General features: G+C 46.1%; 1 protein-coding gene across 1 annotated transcript in view; it reads left to right on the forward strand.

Moving 5' to 3' along the window:
- The window catches only part of LOC121859452 (protein retinal degeneration B-like), a 166952-nt gene that overhangs the window by 16109 nt on the left and 133248 nt on the right, over positions 1–17595 (forward strand). Inside the window, 1 exon segment of the mRNA XM_042356265.1 lies at positions 1622–2331. The gene's annotated coding sequence lies outside the window, so the exon portion shown is untranslated.

Raw genomic sequence — 17595 nt, forward strand, 5'->3', positions numbered from 1 at the left:
TAAGTTTCTCATCAACAATAACTCCGAGGAATTTAGTATTCTGTTCGCGTTTGAGGACTGTATTACCAAGGTACAGGGGGTCCAAGTCTGGGGTAAGTTTTTCCTTCTGTGAAAGATCGTGTAGTGGTTTTTCTCGAGGTTTAGGGTCAGTTTATTACGTTTTACCCAGCTCCCCACTTTAGTTAATTCAGTGTTCATAGTTCTCATCAAGGACTGGTGGTCTAAGTTGCTGGCATAGAGATTACTATCGTCTGCAAATAAGTTGTATTTTATGAGTGTGCTGGCGTGGACTATGTCGTTTATGTACAGCAAAAACAGTACTGGACCGAGAATGGAACCTTGGGGGACTCCATACAAGATTGGCGAGGAGTCAAATTGGTGAATATTATAGCAGACATACTGCATCCTGTTGGACAGATATGAGGTAAACCAATTGTGGGACAGGCCCCTAACGTCGTAATGTTCAAGCTTTGAAAGAAGGATTTTATTTATTTATTTATTTTTTATTGGGCACTCCCCTACACCCTTGTGTAAGGTGAAGCGCAGAAGCGTTTACAGCGCCCAACAGGGAAGCATGCTAAGTTCATGCTTGCCTTTATGTCTCATGGGTTAAGGGCGTAGAAGCCTGAAGAGTCAATGGTTCATGTCATCAAGTTATTGGAAGCTCCAACAACTCCCTGAATACGAATTCGCAACTTTCGACTTACACCAGGTACCTACTTTATTGGTAGGTGAACAGGGACTAGTGGGGGCTAGGAAGTAAATCCAAACAACTTCCACCGGCCCGGGAATCGAACCCGTGACATCTTGAAAGGAGGATGGTATGGTCGCTCTCTCTTCATGTCTCACCTCTCACCCACCAGCTGTTGTCATCCTCAATAAGCATCACTACTACAATCACCTTTGTTGTGCCTCGACGTTTAATACATAACATTACATCGTGACGTATTTTACTTGTAGCTATGATAATGAGGTGACCGGTGCTGGCCTCCCACACGTGACCCGGGGTCATTGTTGTATGGAGGCCACACAACACCACGTCACTCAACATTTCAAATGTGACGAAAATGTCACACATACAACCCGGCCCTAAATCATTGTCACGTACGTTGGTGCACAAACATCTGTGTAACATTATTAAAGGTACTAGTAACGTATACTGTAATTATGTCACCTAATTAAGACGTCAGTGGTAAGGTGTACACGCGTGATATCACATCATGACATCCTGTACCTGTGCACGCGTGTATACGCTAACGTCATTCCTCGTTTGGTACATCAACATGTTAATGAAGGCTGTAACTACCAATAGAGATAGTACACGATGTGTTTATTAAAATACTATTGTGAATTTACACCCACAGTGTATGTATCCTTTATCTGTGTTTTAATTGGTTAACACTATGTGTTTACATTTCAATGTCGAGGTAAAATAATTTTTGGTAAAGCTACAGCAATTTTATTCCTCATAAGTTGTAACGTCTTTACGTGGGCTCTATTAAGACTTAAGTAAGTCTATTTTAAGTATTCTATACCTAGAGACACCAGGTTAAATAATAATTGCATCAACAAATACATAACGTTCACGAAGTTTTCATAGCCCCTTTCTTCCCTCCTGCAGAGTGACGCAAGTGATGACGTGCCTGTCTTCAATGACGTCATCGACATCTAGGATGCCTATTCGTCGACAGTGAGGCGTGGTCGCTGATTGGCCGAGCATACCATCAGTGATGAGGTCGATGATTTTGACATGCAATATGATATATATTGTGATATAAAAGATATTTGAAGACTACATATTTAAAACTGGTTACTAGAACAGTATATGTATTGCAGAACGTGCAGTAAATATTGTGTTAGTTCAAACAGATTGTGGCAACACTGGCATGGATAATAGTTGCCAAGACTCGCCATTACAGTGAGCGGTGTTGTTCTTGAACAGCAGTGAGAGAGCGAGGAGTTGCCCTCAAGACCTGATGCAGTGAGCATACGTCCTTCACACACCGCAGCCTCACTTGTGGCCTCTCGTGTAAATAAACACACCACTGTGACGCAATACAGACTCTAGACCGGAACTAAGTGCAGTGATCCGTGAGTTATGAGTCTACACGCATGTAAATACTAGAAAAAGTTCATAATAGATTTGTTACAAAAAACGAGGAGAGAAAGACGATATTAAAAACTGTTTGAGGAGAGGGAGTGTCGGGTGAGGGCGGGCAGCTAGCTGGTGCACCACAGATAGCGGACACCAGCTGGAGTATGGTTGAACGCCACTACACCTAAGGATACCTCGACGCCCCACCCCTACCACACCTCACATACTTAGCCACGGTAAGTGTACAGTATTCCCTTGTTTTACCTTCACTTTCTACCCGAACTTAAAAACATCTGGACTACTGTACCCCAACAATCTTAAACGTTCGTGCTGTATACACCCCCCCCCCCCTTAAATTAGAGCTGAGAGAAGAGATTTAAACATTTCACCTAAGATCTCATCACAATCTTGGTGATGAAAAATGGAGCTGGACTCGTACAGAGACTTGAGTGTGCTGTTAGTTAGTTCCAGTGTGAGGGAGCTAGTGAGACCTGGGCCACATTCCTGACCACCAGTACTGCAGCTTCCTTCACTGTCACCATACAACCCTATGTATGTATGTAGGTTAAAGCATCTTAATTTGCACTCCCTCGAGAGACATAGAGCGAGGGGCGACATGATAGAGGTGTATAAATGGAAGTCAGGGCTGAACAAAGGGGACATTACAAAGGTACTCAAACTATCCAACCAGGAGCGAACTCGTAACAATGGTTTTAAATTAGACAAATTTAGATTTAGGCGCGAAATAGGTAAACACTGGTTTGGGAACAGAATAGTGGATGAATGGAACAAGTTACCAAATATCACCATTAACTCGAATACGCTGGATAGCTTCAAACATAGGTTGGATGCTCATATGAGCAATAGGGGTTGAGTGTAAACGGGACTGCCCAGTATGGGCCAATAGGCCTGCTGCAGTTTCCTCCATTCTTGTGTTCTTATGTATGTATAAGTTTAAATGTTTATAATATTGTGTGTGTTTTGTGTCAATATGTATGTGTGTGTGTATGTTTGGGTTGTGGGAATGTGTCCGTACGCAATAGTTTGTGTTGGTATGTGTTTATACGCCAGCATGTGTGTGTGTGCATGCGTGCGTGTAATTTGTTTATCGATATGTAGGAATATGTGTATGTATACTTGTGTATGTGTAAGTGTGTGAATGTATTTAAGCATTTGTGTGTGTGTGTGCGCGCGCATATTTAGCAAAAAATAAGACAAAGACACAAATGAAAGAGATGAGGTACAAGAAAGGAGGAAGAGGAGGTACAGGGGAGGAGGAAGAGGAGGTACAGGGGAGGAGGAAGAGGAGGTACAGGGGAGGAGGAAGAGGAGGTACAGGGGAGGAGGAAGAGGAGGTACAGGGGAGGAGGAAGAGGAGGTACAGGGGAGGAGGAAGAGGTACAGGGAGGAGGAAGAGGAGGGAGGAGGAAGGAGGAAGGGGAGGAGGAAGAGGAGGGCAGGGGAGGAGGAAGATGAGGTACAGGGAGGAGGAAGAGGAGGTACAGGGGAGGGAGGAAGAGGAGGATACAGGGGAGGAGGAAGAGGAGGTACAGGGAGGAGGAAGAGGAGGTACAGGGGAGGAGGAAGAGGAGGTACAGGGGAGGAGGAAGATGAGGTACAGGGGAGAGGAAGAGAGGACAGGGGGGGGAGGAAGAGGAGGTAAGGGAGGAGGAAGATGAGGCACAGGGGAGGAAGATGAGTACAGGGGAGGAGGAAGAGGAGGTACAGGGGAGGAGGAAGAGGAGGCAGGGGAGGAGGAAGAGGAGGCAGGGGGAGGAAGAGGAGGAGGTACAGGGGAGGAGGGAAGAGGAGGCAGGGGAGGAGGAAGATGGAGGTACAGGGGGAGAGGAAGAGGAGGTACAGGGGAGGAGGAAGAGAGGTACAGGGAGGGAGGAGGAGGAAGGGAGGAGGAAGAGAGGCAGGGGAGGAGGAAGAGGGAGGTACAGGGAGGAGGAAGAGGAGGTACAAGGGGAGGAGGAAAGGGAAGAGGAGGTGCAGGGGAGGGAGGAAGAGGAGGTACAGGGGAGGAGGAAGAGGAGGTACAGGGGAGGAGGAAGATGAGGTACAGGGAGGAGGAAGAGGAGGGCAGGGGAGGAGGAAGATGAGGGTAGGGAGGGGAGGAAGAGGGAGGGGTACAGGGGAGGAGGGAGGAGGTACAGGGGAGGAGCAAGATGAGGCTAGGGAGGAGGAAGAGGAGGTACAGGGGGAGGGAGGAAGAGGAGGGGGGAGGAGGAAGATGAGGTACAGGGGAGGAGGAAAGAGGGAGGTAAGGGGAGGAGGAGATGAGGTACAGGGGAGGAGGAAGATGAGGTACAGGGGAGGAGGAAGGGGAGGTGCAGGGGAGGAGGAAGAGGTACAGGGGAGGAGGAAGATGAGGTAAGGAGGAGGAGGAAGAGGAGGCAAGGGGAGGAGGAAGAGGAGGCAGGGGAGGAGGAAGATGAGGTACAGGGGAGGAGGAAGAGGGAGGGGCAGGGGAGGAGAAGATGAGGTACAGGGGAGGAGGAAGATGAGGTACAAGGAAGGAGAAGAGAGGTAACAGGGAGGAGGAAGATGAGGACAGGGGAGGAGGAAGATGGGAGGCAAAGGAAGGAGGAAGAGGAGGTCACAGAGGAGGGAGGAGGCAGGGGAGGAGGAAGAGAGGTACAAGGAAGGAGGAAGAGGAGGTGGGGGAGAGGAAGATGAGGGGAGGAGGAAGATGAGCAGGGGAGGAGGAAGATGAGGTGCAGGGAGGAGGAAGAGGAGGTACAGGGGAGGAGGAAGAGGAGGCAGGGAGGAGGAAGATGAGGTACAGGGAGAGGAAGATGAGGCAAGGAAGGAGGAAGATGAGGTACAGGGGAGGAAGAAGATGAGGCAGGGGAGGAGGAAGAGAGGTACAGGGGAGGGGAGGAAGAGGAGGTACAGGGGAGGAGGGAAGAGGAGGCAGGGAGGAGGAAGATGAGGCAGGGAGAGAAGATGAGGGTACAGGGAGGAGGAAGATGAGGCAGGGGAGAAGAGGAAGGGAGAGAAGAGGTACAGGGGAGGGAGAAGATGAGGTACAGGGAGGGAGGAAGATGAGGAAGGCAGAAGGAGGAAGAGGGAGGCAGGGGAGGAGGAAGAGGAGGTACAGGGGAGGAGGAAGAGGCAAGCAGGGGAGGAGAAGAGAGAGGAGGTGGCAGGGGAGGAGGAGAGGAGGTACAGGGGAGGAGCAAGATGAGGCAGGGGAGGAGGAGGAGGTAAGAGGGGGAGAGCAAGATGAGGCAGGGAGGAGGAAGAGGGGCAGGGAGGAGCAGATGAGGCACAGGGAGGAGGAAGATGAGGGAGGAGGAGAGGGAGGTACAGGGGAGGAGGAAGATGAGGTAGGGGAGGAGGAAGATGAGGCAGGGGAGGAGAAGAGGAGGCAAGGAAGGAGGAAGAGGAGGCAGGGAGAAGAGGAGGAAGAGGAGGAAAGATGAGGCAGGGGAGGAGGGAGGAGGTACAGGGAGGGAGGAAGATGAGGTACAGGGGAGGAGGAGATGAGGCAAGGAGGGAGGAGAGATGAGGTACAAGGAAGGAGAAGATGAGGTACAGGGGAGGAGGAAGATGAGGTGCAGGGGAGAGGAAGAGGAGGTAAAGGGGAGGAGGAAGATGAGGTACAGGGGAGGGGAAGATGAGGTACAAGGAAGGAGGAAGATGAGGTACAGGGAGGAGGAAGATGAGGCACAGGGGAGGAGGAAGAGGAGGCAGGGAGGAGGAAGATGAGGTACAGGGGAGGAGGAAGATGAGGTACAAGGAAGGAGGAAGATGAGGGGGAGGAGGAAGATGAGGTACAGGGGAGGAGGAAGATGAGGCAGGGGAGGAGGAAGATGAGGTACAGGGAGGAGGAAGATGAGGTACAAAGAAGGAGGAAGAGGAGGTACAGGGGAGGAGGAAGATGAGGTACAGGGGAGGAGGAAGATGAGGTGACAAGGAAGGAGGAAGAGGAGGTACAGGGAGGAGGGAAGAAGAGGTACAGGGGAGAGGAAGATGAGGCAGGGAGGAGGAAGATGAGGTACAAGGAAGGAGGAAGATGAGGTACAGGAGGAGGAAGATGAGGTACAGGGGAGGAGCAAGAGGAGGTACAGGGGAGGAGCAAGAGGAGGTACAGGGGAGGAGCAAGAGGAGGACAGGGGAGGAGGAAGAGGAGGTACAGGGGAGGAGGAAGAGGAGGTACAGGGGAGGAGGAAGGAGGCAGGGGAGGAGGCAGAGGAGGGGGAGGAGAAGAGGAGGCAGGGGAGGAGGAAGAGGAGGTACAAGGAAGAAAGAGATGAGGTAAGGAAGGAGGGAAGAGGAGGTACAGGGGAGGAGGCAAGGGGAGGAGGGAAGAGGAGGTAAGGGGAGGAGGAAGAGGGGAGGACAGGGGAGGAGGAAAGAGGAGGCAAGGGAGGAGAGGAAGAGGAGGCACAGGAGGAGGAAGAGGAGGCAAGGAAGAAAGAGATGAGGCAGGGGAGGAGGAAGAGGAGGCACAGGGGAGGATGAAGAGGAGGTACAAGGAAGAAAGAGATGAGGACAAGGAAGGAGGAAGAGAGGTACAGGGGAGGGAGGAAGAGGGAGGCATGGGGAGGAGGAAGAGGAGGTACAAGGAAGGAGGAAGAGGAGGCAGGGAGGAGGAAGAGGAGGTATGGGGGAGGAGGAAGAGGAGGTACAGGGGAGGAGGGAAGAGGAGGTATGGGAGGAGGAAGAGGAGGTACGGGGAGGAGAGGAAGAGGAGGTATGGGGGAGGAGGAAGAGGAGGTACAGGGGAGGAGGAAGAGGAGGCAAGGAGGAAGGAAGAGGAGGTAGCAGGGAGAGGAAGAGGAGGTACAGGGGAGGAGAAGAGGAGGTACAGGAGGAGGAAGAGGAGGTACAATGAAGAAAGAGAGGAGGACAAGGAGGAAGGAAGAGAGGACAAGGAGGAAGGAAGAGGTACAGGGGAGGAGGAAGAGGAGGTACAAGGAAGGAGGAAGAGGAGGTACAGGGGAGGAGGAAGAGGAGGTAAGGGGAGGAGGAAGAGGAGGTACATGAAGAGAGATGAGGTACAAGGAGGAAGGAAGAGGAGGCAGGGAGAGAAGAGGAGGCAGAGGAAGGAGGAGGTACAGGGAGGAGGAAGAGGAGGCACAGGGGAGGAGAAGAGGAGGCAGGGAGGAGGAAGAGGAGGCAGGGAGGAGTAAGAGGAGGTAGCAAAGGAAGAAAGAGATGAGGTACAAGGAGGAAGGAAGAGGAGGTACAGGGAGGAGGAAGAGGAGGTAAAGGGGAGGAAGAGGAGGGCAGGGGAGGAGGCACAAGGAGGAGGAAGAGGAGGTACAAGGAAGGAGGAAGATGAGGTACAAAGGAGAAGGAAGAGGAGGTACAGGGAGGAGGAAGGAGGTGCAGGGGAGGAGGGAAGAGGAGGCACAGGGAGGAGGAAGAGGAGGTACAGGGGAGGAGGAAGAGGAGGTGCAGGGGAGGAGGAAGAGGGAGGGTAACAGGGGAGGGAGGAAGAGGAGGTACAGGGGAGGAGGAAGAGGAGGTACAAGGAAGGAGGAAGAGGAGGTACAAGGAAGGAGGAAGAGGAGGTACAGGGGAGGAGGAAGAGGAGGTAAGGGTAGGGAGGAAGAGGAGGTGGGGGAGAGGAAGAGGAGGTACAGGGGAGGAGGTACAAGGAAGGAGGGAGGAGGTACAAGGAAGGAGGAAGAGGAGGTAGGAGGAGGAAGAGGAGGTACAGGGGTAGGAGGAAGAGGAGGTACAGGGGAGAGGAAGAGAAGGCAGGAGGAGGCACAAGGAGGAGGAAGAGGAGGTACAAGGAAGGAGGAAGATGAGGTACAAGGAGGAAGGAAGAGGAGGTACAGGGGAGGAGGAAGAGAGGTACAGGGGAGGAGGAAGAGGAGGTACAGGGGAGGAGGAAGAGGAGGTACAGGGGAGGAGGAAGAGGAGGTACAGGGGAGGAGGAAGAGGAGGACAGGGGAGGAGGTACAAGGAAGGAGGAAGAGGAGGTACAAGGAAGGAGGAAGAGGAGGTAGCAGGGGAGGAGGAAGAGGAGGTAGGGTAGGGAGGAAGAGGAGGTACAGGGGAGGAGGAAGAGAGGCAGGGGAGGAGGCAAGGAAGGAGGAAGAGGAGGTACAAGGAAGGAGGAAGAGGAGGTAAGAGGGGAGGAGAGGAAGAAGAGGTACAGGGGAGGAGGAAGAGGAGGTACAGGGTAGGAGGAAGAGGAGGTACAGAGGAGGAGGAAGAGGAGGTACAGGGGAGGAGGATAAGACACACATGTATTGGTGATGTTATTTCAAGAACCTGTTGATTGTGTCACTGGAAGAAATAAGGAGATATTCTTATGATGATCACAACAACACTTAGCCCAATATGGTGTCTCATGTGTGGGAATATCCGGTGTTATGGTGTCTCGTGTGTGGGAATATCCGGTGTTATGGTGTCTCGTGTGTGGGAATATCCGGTGTTATGGTGTTCGTGTGTGGGAATATCTGGTGTTATGGTGTTCATGTGTGGGAATATCCGGTGTTATGGTGTCTCTGTGTGGGAATATCCGGTGTTATGGTGTCTGTGTGGAAATATTCGGTGTTATGGGTGTTCTGCGTGGGAATATTCCGGTGTTATGGTGTTCATGTGTGGGAATATCCGGTGTTATGGTGTCTCATGTGTGAAATATCCGGTTATGGTGTTCTCGTGGGAAATATCCGGTGTTATGGTGTCTCGTGTGTGGAATATCCGGTTTTATGGTGTTCCGCGTGTGGGAATATCCGGTGTTATGGTGTCTCATGCGGAAATATCCGGTGTTATGGTGTCTCTGCGTGGGAATATCCGGTAAGCGGTGGTCTGCGTGGAAATATCCGGTGTTATGGTGTTCTCGTGTGGGAATATCCGGTGTTATGGTGTCTCGCGTGTGGAAATATTCGGTGTTATGGTGTCTCATGTGGGAATATCCGGTGTTACGGTGTCTCTGTGTGGAAATATCCGGTGTTATGGTGTCTCGTGTGGAAATATCTGGATGGTGTCCCGTGTGAATATCCGGTGTTATGGTGTCTCGTGTGGGAATATCCGGTGTTATGGTGTCTCGTGTGGAAATATCCGGTGTTATGGTGTCTCGCGTGGTGGAAATGTCCGGTGTTATGGCCATGTGTGGGAATATCCGTGTTATGGTGTCTCGCGTGGGGAATATCCGGTGTTATGGTGTCTCATGTGGAAATATCCGGTGTTATGGTGTCTCGTGTGGAAATATCCGGTGTATGGTGTCTCGTGGAATATCTGTGAAGGTGTCTCATGTGGGGAATATCCGGTGTTATGGTGTCTCGTGTGAAATATCCGTGTTATGGTGTCTCGTGTGTGGGAATATCCGATGTTATGGTGTTCATGTGTGGGAATATTCGGTGTTATGGTGTTCTGCGGGGAATATCCGGTGTTATGGTGTTCGTGTGGAAATATCCGGTGTTATGGTGTTCCGGGAATATCCGTTATGGTGTTCATGTGGGAATATCCGGTGTTATGGTGTTCGCGTGTGGGAATATCCGGTGTTATGGTGTCTGCTGGAAATATCCGGTGTTATGGTGTCTCGTGTGTGGAAATATCCGGTATGCGTGTCTCTCGTGTGAATATCCGGTGTTATGGTGTCTCATGTGGGAATATCCGGTGTTATGGTGTCTCGTGTGGAAAATATCGGTGTTATAGTGTCTCATGTGTGGGAATATCCGGTGTTATGGTGTCTCGTGTGGAAATATCCGGTGTTATAGTGTCTCATGTGGGAATATCCGGTGTTATGGTGTCTCATGTGTGGGAATATCCGGTGTTATGGTGTCTCATGTGTGGGAATATCCGGTGTTATGGTGTCTGTGGAAATATCCGGTGTTATGGTGTCTCATGTGGGTATCCGGTGTTATGGTGTCTCATGTGGGAAATATCCGGTGTTATGGTGTCTCATGTGTGGAATATCCGGTGTTATGGTGTCTCATGTGGGAATATCCGGTGTTATTGTGTTCCATGTGTGGAAATATCCGGTGTTATGGTGTTCTGCGTATGGGAATATCCGATATAACTCCCTGTAAATTACTAGGCTGTAACTATAATCACCCATTCACTATAACTGTCTGTAACCACTTGTGTTCTATGACTGTAATCGATCACTTATATAGAGTAACCACCCAGATGAGCTACTCCCTTACATATTACTTGGGAGGACAGGAAGTCTCACGTCATTATGGGCTCGCGTCCGGACCCTCTTGGTATAGATTTTCTGCTTCACTCTTCAGGTCAACAAAGGAAAGATCTCTGGACGTGTAACTCATTCAAGTATTTTAAGCTATCGATTTTTTTAAGTGATATAATTATATAACTGTAAATATTACATTGTGTGTGTATTGCCGTGCACACGCGTGAAAGAGAGAGAGAGAGAGAGAGAGAGAGAGAGATATAATGGACACGCCTCTGTGTGTGGTTATGTTGGGGACTTCCCTCACTTGAAGAAATAAAAAGATAGGTGCCATGTTTCCATTAGCCAGAACTTTCTCTTTATTATACTGTATTAGGTTAAAATTATTGAATAACGTATTATTAAATTTAGTTAGTTTTACGTTTATTGTGTTGTATTATAATTTAAATTACTTCCTGTGTTGCAAAACTTTCTGTACTGTAGCTCTTCGTTTTTCATGACACGACATGACTGTGTACGATGCCGTATAGTTTAGTATATCAAAAAAGTAGTACAGAAGGTCCCTGCAGTGTAACAAATTACTTTGGACCTCTGGTGTATTTCTCCGTTAATCATGGTGTACATTTCATCATAATTTCACGTCAGCGTCATCGCTGTGGGGCCTGGGGCAACTCAGCCACTGCGGGGCCCCACCAACCCCCATGGGACTGTCTCTATGGATGGTAAGGTCACGGTTGCGATGGTGGCGTAAACCGTCAGGTTCAGATTAACCAGTCAACAGGTAATGTGTCCGAGGTCACTGGGTCTAGTGCTGGGCCCCGGGCGGTCACCCCTGTTCGCCCCCCCCCCAGCCCGGAAAGGGTGTGAGTGTTGTAGTCATCAACAGTTGACTGTTATAGTCATGGACGTTAGAGCAGGGTGTGAGTGTTGTAGTCATCAACAGTTGACTAAGGCCTGGCACTTGACATTATTAGGGACCTTCCACGCTTTGCTATAAACAGATAAATTGTACCGGGAATTTCCACCCCCCACACACTCATCATTCTGTCACTTTATGTAACTTGCTGACAAAACCCATGACCCTTCAGGCTTTTACGCCCTTAATGCATGAGTCATGAAGGCAAGCATGAACTACGCATGCTTTCCATATGGGCGCTGTAAACGCTTTTGCGCTTCACCTTGCTCTGGATGTAAGGGGGTGCCCAATGAACTAGCCCCCTCGGGGGCAAATATAAAAAAAAATATAGGCTGATCTGGGGCAATACACTACGAAGTGTTTGTGGCGCCAACCCGTCTAGATTATCAATACACAACTTGAATGCAACACAAGAACCTCTGAAACAACTAAGTGTAGAAACGTTAAGGATAAATTGCAACATCAAACATTACTCATAAAAAAGAGCAGAGATAATTAATTAAAATAACTCTTCTTTGACACTCCGCACATTAACAACAAACAGTAAAACATTATGTTCAGTGAGGTGCGCTCCATGGTACTGTACGGGTGTTGGGCCCCTGTCACCAATTGGTGTTGGGTAAACTGTAAGGTCAGAGAACACTTTGATTCCCTCAGGTGACACAGCTTTTAGTGGCGTGTGTTGTGGTGCAGTGTTGTTTTGTGCTTCAGTGTGTTGGGCTTCAATTTGTTATTGTGTTGGGTTTCAATTTGTTGTGTTGTGCTTCAGTGTGTTGTGTTGTGGTGCAGTGTCGCGTCATATTGCGTGAGGCTGTAAAACTGAACACCATAGAAAAAGCGCTGAAAAAATATTGCCCCCCCCAGTGATCTATGAGCTCCACACCGTGTTATCGCCGCTCCTTCACAACAGCAGAGATAAGATAAACTTGTTAGCAATGGGTGGTGAAGGGTGGTCGCTGAGCGTCACTCACTGTCGATAAAGAGCTGACCACTTCATCAACTCGGGTGACTCCTGTACACTTGACTACTGGCTGGCCACACCTGTGTGGTGTTGTCAGGAGTTTGGGCAGGAATGTTGTTTGTGTAAATGTTTGGAGGAGTGTTGTCAAGAGTGCTGTCTCTTAATTGGCATACTGGTTATCAGCCAGTTTTAAATGTTAATATGTTGTCCTACTGGTTCACACACACACACACACACCTAAGACGGTCAGTAAGCTGGAGCTCCACACGACGACGTAAGCCCTTTATATTTATTTATATAACACTAATACTGGGAACAAGATATGTGTGTGTGCCACTCACATTAGTGTATACCTGGGGCGGGGGCAGGTAAACAATTGCTCCACCTCTGGTTTATGTCTCACAACAAAGGGAAAAAATAGAAGGACTGGATAACATGACTTTTTACTTGAATAATTATGGTATTTTAGACATCACAAAGTGGGTGTGTGTGTAGTGGCGACCTGTGGTGTAATGGCCAGCATGCCGCCTCGCAAGCGAGCGGACCCGGGTTCCATCCCCGGGCAGGGTGAAACTATGGGCTAGTTTCTTTACGTCCTTTGCCTGTCTATCCAGCAGTAATTGTGAACCTTATCCATCTCCCCACTTTGGATTTCCCGCCTCCACTCCCGGAGATAATCGCTCTCCTCGCATTTCTTTTGATGTTTGGTCGTCCATTCATCCTGTGTGGCGACGTAGTCATCTGGCCATAAGTCACACACCTACACTCCTATCGTCTCCGAGTCGGTGAATCAAACCTCGACTCAATAGTGTTGTCATCTTGCAGTGAAAAGCTCCATATAACGGACTTCTCTCTTCATATAATCCGTTATAGTTCGTTAGATGGGGTTTCACATGTAACGGACCCTCGATATAACTGTTTTCCCTCTGCAAGTATCCAAATATATGTGTGTGTGAAAGTCAGAGGTAACTGTGTCCGTAACATGTCCTGTGTATCTGTGGAGACTGTAGACATTTTGATGAAATAATAAATGAAGGATCATCACTCAAAAATCAAGCGTGACATTGTTGAAGGTCGAGAAATATATAAGTTTTTGTCTTTTATCTCTTCACTGACCTACTTTAAAGAAAAATATTTCTTGAGGCAAAAATCATTTTACTTTTTAACTTAAAATATTTGAAGAAAATATATGATGTTTGTAGATTTTGTAAAGGAAATAAAAATAATTATTTACACCAGACCTGCGTTGACCTCTTAAAAGTTCGGCTGCTGAGTATAGTCGGGAACCATTTGACCAAATTTAAGAGAAAGACGTGATTTGAGTTCAGGAATATCCAGGTTTTGGTTGTTATTATTTTTTATTGTTATTATAAGGACTAAAAGGTTTATCGGCACTACACCATCACCATAGAATATGGGCTGTGTAAATTTCCATTTTTTTTTTGGAGTTTTTCACGGGAACTTATCTGTTGCTGCCGAAGCGTTTTTATAAGACTTTGTAGGGAGGGAGTCAGTGAGTGAGCGTCATTTTGGCCTTTGACGCGGGAGTGTGGAGGAAACTTTTTCAGGCCAAGATATACTGTACACTCGTTCTGTCATTAAAATTCAACACCAGTTCAATTTTCCCAAAGATAGTGTTGGTAGCTGCCGTCCATAACAAAAAAAATATATGAAAAAAGTGTAACAATTTTACATATCTGGCAACAGTCACCTACGTAATGGCGGGCGTGACGTCATCAGAGGCCATGTTCCGTTGTTTACACTTGTTGTTTATTGTTTGGCCATTGTGCTGCTCATCCAGTTGCACCTCAAATTATTGTTCAGTATATTACCGTCACACGTCACTATCACCGCCACACGTCACCGTTACACGTCACCCATACGCGTCACTGTCACGTTACCGTTACACGTCACCGCCATATGTCACTGTCACTCGTCACCGTTACACGTCACCGTTACACTTCAACAGCTGTGAGCTCACCGAACTGCAAGAGATGTAGTCTAACGTTGGGTAATGAGTTAACATAAACCAACGGGGTTAACGAAAAACTCCTGCTAGGTTAATCTAGTAAATGAGGATTAGTGAAGAATATTGCATAAAATGTCGAAAGTAAATGCAAGACGAAGAGCCACGAAAATTGAACGAAGAATTACGAACGTTGAACGAAGAAATACCGAAAATCGACATAAAACACACTATGAGAATCTAGATGACGAAGCTAACGAAGAATAATGAGAAATAACGCAGATTAAAGTTAAATAGTGAGATGAAGTTAACGAGTTAAGTTTACAGGGAGGTACTACCGCCTGGGAAGATATTGGAAGCATAATGTGTTGTCTAATACCGGTAGACCCTGCTGCCATATGGCAACAGGAAAATTGTGACCAAGTCCCAGGTTTCTGATATGACTTTCTGCCTCATTTACACACAATTGCAGGGTCTCATTGTTTCTCACTCTTGATTTATTTTTTCAATTTTGTATTTATTTATGGTTATTATTTTTATTATTTTATTTGTATTAATTTGCTATTAATTTTATTAATTGTAATAATAATATTATATTATTATTATTATTATTATTATTATTATTATTATTATTATATTTTCTCCCCCCCAGGCCTTGATATGGTTCATTACCTGTGCCCGGGTGGGCTAATGGCCGTATATATATATATATATATATATATATATATATATATATATATATATATATATATATATATATATATATATATATATATATATATATATATATATATATATATATATATATATATATATATATATATATATATATATATATATATATATATATATATATATATTATATATATATATATATCCATATATATATCCAATCCAAGCCCTTAAGAAAAATAATGATCTACATGTCACTAAAGCAGATAAAGCCAACACAGTAGTGATTTTAAACAAAGATGACTATATCTCTAAAATGAATGACCTTTTATGTGATACTACAACATATTCTAAACTCATAAATAATCCTCTCAACACCCAGTTCAACAAAAAACTGAAGTCTCTATTGAGAGGCAAAGCTACTCTCATTAAACATCTCACTTCAACGTCCCCTCCACTGCCATACATGTACGGTGTAATCAAGACCCACAAGCCCAATAACCCAGCAAGACCCATCATTAGCTCAGTTGGGTCAATCCCTTATTAACTATCTAAATGGTTAGTTTCTTTACTAAATCCCCTAGTTGGCAACATTTCTAATTCCAATATCAAGAATAATATGGATTTGGTTGATAAACTCAATAACTTACACATTAATTATGATTTTAAACTGGTCACTCTTTACAAAGGTCCCAGTTGATGATTTACTGGAGTTCCTCATAGATTCCCTGGATAATATTTCACTGCCCGTCTCGAAAGACGACTTCATCGAACTCATCAAACTATGTATTAAGGATTGCAAATTTGAATTCAATGGAGAATATTATGCTCAAAAATTTGGTATGGCAATGGGTAATCCACTCTCACCTGTATTAAGCAACCTATATATGGAATTCTTTGAAAAGAAACTATTAAGTAATATTTTACCACCTTCAGCAGTCTGGTTTAGATATGTTGATGATGTATTATGTCTCTGGCCATGTAATGAGGACCTAAAAGCTTTCCTGCCACAACTTAACAACTTAACACCCTCGATCAAATTCACTGTGGAATTAGAGCAAGACTGTAAATTGCCATTCCTAGACTGTCTGATACACAGAATAGGTAACACTTTTATGTTCAGTTTTTATAGAAAACCAACTAATGTGTGTTCATACATTCATTATTCTGCCCACCATAATAAAGTCAAACAGTCAGTATTTTCAACAATGTTTTTACGTGCTTTGAGAATTTGCAGTCCGGAATTCATTGATGAGGAATACAAATATATATATAATATTGGCTCAAACCTTAAATACCCTAGATCTTTCATAGACAAATGCCTAAACATTACTAAGAAAACTTTTTATAAAACTGATCCCAAGCACACCCATGACCATAAGAATATCTTAATATTACCATTTCACAAAAATTTCTCACACATTCCTTCACAACTAAAAACCTGGAACGTCAATGTGGCATTTAAAAACTCATGCACTGTTAAACAAATGTTAATCAAGAACTCCCCCAACAACACAATTGGTTGCATTTATAAAGTTCCTTGCAAGGAATGTAATATGTTTTACTTAGGCCAGACAGGTAAAGATCTTGCAACTAGAATTAAACAACATAAATATAGTGTTAGGACAAGCCAGGAATCCAATGCTCTGTTTGATCATTTGAGGGATAAGCATTGCATTGACTGGGATAATGCCTCCTCAATATTACCTTGTAATTCAATTGACAGTAGGAACATTATAGAATCTAGTCTCATTAAACATACCGAAGCATTCAACATGAATTTGAGTAATGGCATGTACAAACGGGACAATTTTGTAATTAAGAAGATTTGTAACCAGGTGAGAAGGTCGGGTCACCTTACCATCTGACCTGACCATCAACCGTTGTGTGCTATTTAAAGATTAGTAGGGTCATTACCTAATACCTGACCATTATGGACCTGGTCTCACCCTCCTCTGTATATATACACCTTGGTTTGTATTTCTCCTTAGTCTGTACTCACCCCTGAAGATGTGAATTACACGAAAGCGCTTGGGAACTTCGTGTTTTCTTCTTTCCTTGTGGTTATCAGCATATACCTAGATCACGCGCACCTACAGTGATTTACTTGCATATATATATATATATATATATATATATATATATATATATATATATATATATATTATGATAAATGTTAGGCTTATTTAGGTTTAATGAAAGTTATCCTTATTTAACGAGGAATAAATGTGTTGATCTGTGAGGGGTGATGAGTGAGGGCAGATTAGTGAGGTAAAGAATAAATGAAATAGGATCGTGAGTGACGTAATGAGGTAGTGAGTGAGGTAATGAGGTAGTGAGTGAAGTAGTGAGGTAGATAGTGAGTGACGTAGTGATGTAGGTAGTGAGTGACGTAGTGATGTAGATAGTGAGTGACGTGGTGAGATAGGTAGTAAGTGACGTAGTGATGTAGGTAGTGAGTGAAGTAGTGAGGTAGATAGTGAGTGAAGTAGTGAGGTAGATAGTGAGTGAAGTAGTGAGGTAGATAGTGAGTGAAGTAGTGAGTTGATAGTTAAAGGTGTTGTGTGTGGCAGTGGAGGCCAGGCATCTTTAAGCTCTCACCCCTCCCTTCTCTCTCTCTCTCTCTCTCTCTCTTCCCCCATTCCTTCACTCTCCCTTCTTCCTCGCACTCTTTCACTCCTTCCCTGAATTTCTCCTACCCTCTACCACCCTATCCCTCCCTCACTCTCCTCCACAGCCTCCCTCACTTTCTCACCCCCACCACCCCTCCCTCATTCTCGTACCCACCATCCCTTTCTTCCCTCATACTCTCCCTTTCTCACCATCGTACCCTTTCTACCCTCCCACACTCAACACCACCACCTCTCCCTTCCCCACA

The sequence above is a fragment of the Homarus americanus genome, unplaced genomic scaffold (assembly GCF_018991925.1).
Source record: "Homarus americanus isolate GMGI-L3 unplaced genomic scaffold, GMGI_Hamer_2.0 scaffold7626, whole genome shotgun sequence".
In the NCBI taxonomy this organism is placed as follows: Eukaryota; Metazoa; Arthropoda; class Malacostraca; order Decapoda; family Nephropidae; genus Homarus; species Homarus americanus.